We start from the raw sequence: 5,208 nt of genomic DNA, 5'->3' as shown, positions 1-5,208 counted from the left end.
TTTTATTTTATTTTTTTCAAATTCAAACTTTTAAGGATTTCAAGAACTGAACTCCTCCACATTCAAAACTCTTATCAAAACCCAGATTTGTGTATATTCTTGCCAGTGTTTGATTAGATGTATTTGAGCACCTTTAAAAAGTGCTATCTAAATAAAATCTAATATCGTTATTATATGACAACCAATGGGTTCACTTAGACACAAAGAACTGACACAGGTTTTCTCTTTGTCAAATTTTCATAACATTGATGATTGGTCTGTTTTGTTTTGGTCTGATTTGATTCAGTTGTGATGAAAAATGTAACCAATAACATGTTTTTACATTTGTTCCAGGTTTTTGTTTTCTGACCACTGGCGCAGAGGAATAATCGACTGACTGGACTGAGGATGAAAGGTTAAACGCTGATTGAAGGCCACCCAGGAGCTCACATGAATGATCCCTCATTAGGTTTGCAGCACTGTAACTGTAATTTGTCTTCATTAGAGGAATAATGAGCGGCAGGTGGTTGTTATGTACAATAAACACAGACAGACTAAAATCTCAAGCACTTTATTAGTTGGAACAGTATCTTTGCTTAGAAAGGCCATTCGGCATTTTATAATTATATATAATTTTTTCACATAATTATATATATACATATATTCAAATGTTACATATGTTAACGTAACACTAGAAAACAAACATATAGGCAAATAAAAAAAAAACACCAAGAGGATTTGCTTAAAGTGATAGTTTGGAATTTAGGACATAAGGCCTATTTTCCAACTCAGCCGGTGTGATGGAGACGTCTGGAGAATTTCATTCAGTTCTTCTAGTTGCCTAGTTCGCTGGTGCTATGGCTAGCGCAAGTCAATGGTACCTGTTAGCATGGCATTAGAAACATTCATACCGACTCCACAGTGCACCCGAGGCAAATCAATTGTAACGGCAGACTATCGATGTACATATCTGTGTTGATAGAATGTTTGAAATAAAACCAACCTTGCAATTTGAAGGATTTATGTCTCAGCAGCAGCGTGTCATACTTCCTATTAGGCTATGGCAGCGGCGGACTGATATCACCTAGCACTTATAAGTTACCAGTTCGAAAATAGTTTGTTTACCTGCTGTCATTGCTACAGACGCAGTGTAGCCTGCAGTCCTAGCTTCTTCAATCTCACAAAAACGGCCACTTTTGGAGAATATACTGATACTTTTGAAGACTATGATGAGAATTTTTCCCCCACCCAAACCCAACCGTACCTGTACGAGCCTGAATATACAGAGGAAGAATTGCACGAGAGGGATGCTCAAAGGGCAGAACGTGAACGAGCGTCTGTGGAGACCGAGATAACCCTCCGCTGGAGCTGAGAACCGAGCTGAGAAAATTCCGCTGCTGCTGAGAAAGTAGTCCCACAAAAATGGATGATTCATGCGATGCGAGGTTAGTTTTGTTTCAAATATTATTCTATCAACACAGATCAATACATCAAGTACATCAATAGTCCAGTGTTTTAATTGATTTGCCTCGGGTGCACTGTGGAGTCAGTATGAGTGTTTCTAATGCCATGCTAACTTGTACCATTGACTTGCGCTAGCCATAGCACCAGCCAACTCGGCAACTAGAAGAACTGAATGAAATCTCTTGAAAACGTCTCCAGACGTCTCCATCACACCGGCTGTTGGAAAATAGGTCTTATGTCCAAAATTCCGAACTCTCCCTTTAAGACAAGTTTACCAAATAGAAAATGGCTGAAAGGAAACATTTCTGATACATTTCAAAATGGTCCCAATACAGTTTAATATAAATCTTTAAAAAAATGAAGAAGAAAAATTAGGGGGAGAGGCAAATAAAACAAGCAAGGCAGTCGACAGGAATGAAATATAAATAACCTTACTTTTTATGTACAAAAGGGTACGGGCAGTGACCACTGAAAAAGAATGGTCCAAGGACAAAAGGGTGGTGGATTAGGGATGACAGGACAGACAAAAGGGAGAGGAAGAATCTCGTCTTCCTCGGTCTCTAATCATGGACATGTATGTGAATTCTCTACTGCATGAGCCAAATAAAACTGCAGGAGGAAAGAGATGAGAAACCAACACTTGTTTCAGGGGAAATGTTACAGTTCCTTTGTTCAGTATAAGGGTGTCCACAAGTGATTACATATCATGGATCCTATGTTCAAGTTAAATGGAATGAAATGAAGTCATTAAACTTCTCAAAAAATAGACCTTAATCTTTGTTTGATCTCAGTCGACTGTCATTGGTCTGTGTGTCCTCAACGAGAAATTTTTAAAAGAAGTGATCTGAGAGGGAAACACACTTCTGTTTACAGTCTCACAACTAAGGCTACATCCAAACTAGAAACATCTCGGGCCAGGTACTGAGAGTCAATCAGCAGGCTGTTTAACAGAGAAGTGGGAGTGATGTCACCTCCAGTGTTCACTGTGTTTCCAAAATGTATGCACTTTAAAAAAAAAAAAATGGTAAGCATGGATGTATCCTCCATCTGTCACTGCTTTCCATACAGGTCCCTTTGGTGGAATGAAGGCTACTCCAGCATCCTCAAAACAAAAAAGGAAGGAGTCTAAAATTAAAGACGACAATTGAGTCAACGATTTACCGTAATCCTGACGTTCACCACTTCCTCTTGTTTTGAAAATCTTTCACTGAGGCACTTCCACCATTCACAATCATCGTAAAATTGTAGGTCGCAAAGGGTTGGCACAGTGTTGTGTTGTCAAATTACAGAAAGACAGATCACATGATCCAAATACACACACAGTAAACCCAGAGAGAGACAGAGAGAGCAAGAGAGAGAATGATCAACAATCAATGATAAGGAAAATGGCACCTGACTCAATGTGCGGGCACTTGTGATGCTTTGGAATAAAACAAGACCTGAAATGCTGGAAAGATTGTGATGAAGATGATGATGCTAAAGCTGCATGAACAGTTTCAGTGAGTGGTCAATGAACAATCTGCAGCAATAGCTTCACCTAAAAGAGCTTTAAGAGTTCAAACCAAATCTTTTTTCTGAACTCATTTTAGGGCTACCAACTTTCCTGAATACTCAAGTAAACTAAATCCCCTCTTCTGAGGCTTCTGATTTTGAAAAATGGCAAGAAGTGGTCTGAGAGGTGAGTGACAGAGGGAGAGTGGGGGGTAGTGCAGGGGCGTGGCCTGGTGGTTAAATCAGAGTTGCAGCTGTCTGAGGTGCTTGATCACTCACGTCATGATTCAAGCAGTGAAGAGTGAATGATGACAAAGCCACAGCTCTACGGTTTATAAAAAGGAGAGGAGTCTGGGACAACGAGCCAATGGCAAACCTTGAATGCAGTAGCCAGTGTTTGACCAGAGAGGCAGTATACACTGGTTCACACCTGAAATGCATGGTTTGGGGGTTTAGTTACATTTAGAGATGTTTGCTGTGAATAAATTAAATCTGATTGTGGGCCTTTTGTAACACAAGAGACAAGGATTGTTGTACAATTGAAACTGCTTGAATGGGATTGTGACTTTAGATATGTAAGATTTTCTGTTGAAGTTTACTTAAAAAAAAAAGAAAAAAAAAAAGAATATTTTCATATCACAGCATTAAAATTGAATTGAGGAGTGACGCTGAAGCCAGACCATGGGTCAGTTACAAATGAACCCAAACTCATGCTGCGTTCCAGTGAAATTGTCGTACATCAGAACTCGTTCCCGATTTCACTGCATTTCAGTTGAGAAGTCGGAAAAGCAAACGTATCTAGTCAGTGTTAGAAATATCGGTTGATGGAAACGCTCAACATGGTATTTTGCTCACACAAACAGCGTAGCAACACGACTACGGTTACAAATGTAAGTTATGTAACAGTACTGTGTACGACTGATTTACTGTGAATCAAATAACTATCTCCGTATATGTGATGTTGCTCCAAGTTGAAAATCATGAGATTCATGAGACTTCCCTTATTCAGAAACACCCCATGATGTCGGAAACACAGAGTTCTGAGTACCAATGGAACACACCATCAGTTTGTTAGTAAGTAGTTTGTTTACCAAATCCAAAACCATCTGGGCATTAGAGCTGACCAAAGCTGAAAATAGGACTGAAGCTGAATCCCTGCATTTGACTAATTCATCTTTGATTACAATCATGAAGCGGCGTGTCTTCAACTGTGAACTCACTTTGTAAAAACAAAGGCGAAATCATGACAGACGAAATATCTCCTCAGTTGATAAAGTAACAATGCATTCAATCTTTGAGGAACATGTTAACAGCAACATTGTTCCTGCTGGGAAAAACCAGGGAATCATGATGTGAGGCCGACATATGCATAAAAAATGTGAAATACAGAAGAGAAACGCATCAATATAATCTCCCAGAAATACTGATGTTTGTGTGTAAACAAACAAATATGCTGGGTATATAATGGATATATTTATAACATTTGTTAACGTGTAGGATGGAGTTATGGAGCGACTTGTGAAACGTGTCTTAGCATGTCTTAGTTAGCATGATCAACATTGCTGCTGACACTGTAACATACCTTACATTCTTACTGTATGGGGCAAAGAAAAGAAAAGAAAAACAACATATTTTCATACTTTCACATGACAATCCAGGAATGTGTTGGCTGCTGGTTGTTGGACAGGACAATTGGACCAAAATGTAATGTCTAAAACATGCTTGGTAAAACCTCATCATTGAGAGTGAGCCACTTTGGCACTCAGCAGAAGACAGAAGGGTTAGGAAAGTCACAGTGTCCTCTGCTGCCAGTTAATGCTTCAGCTCAAACAACCACACAAATCTCAAAATGGCCTAATAGAAATAGGTAATGACACACAGTCAGCGTTGCCTGCACTGTCCCTGTGCTGAGAAGCAGATTGAGACAGAGAGGCTGGCTCTCATTGGAGACATGGCTGTCAGGAAAAACTGATTTAGCCAAGACAAAAGGCTCAGAAGAATTTGTTTGCCATATTATGTCATTGTTATGAAAGCATTTTCTGACTATAGAGAAAAGGTATCTTTAGCTGATACTCCTAACCGCAGCAGGAGCTGCTGGTCTACTGCTGCCATGTTTTCTAAGATTGTGTCATAAGTTCATCTGAACATAAGATTTCAAACCACCGGTCACAAAACTACACACTTTCTGATGAAGGCAGCAGTGAGTCAAAAATGTTCTCTCTGGACTGTAAGAAACCTCAGTTTTCATTCAGAAAATATTATCCAATGACGAGA

This window comes from Microchirus variegatus (assembly GCF_963457635.1).
Source record: "Microchirus variegatus genome assembly, chromosome: 19".
NCBI lineage: Eukaryota > Metazoa > Chordata > Actinopteri > Pleuronectiformes > Soleidae > Microchirus > Microchirus variegatus.
The sequence above is the reverse complement of the archived record's forward strand: the minus strand, read 5'-3'. Positions refer to the sequence as shown.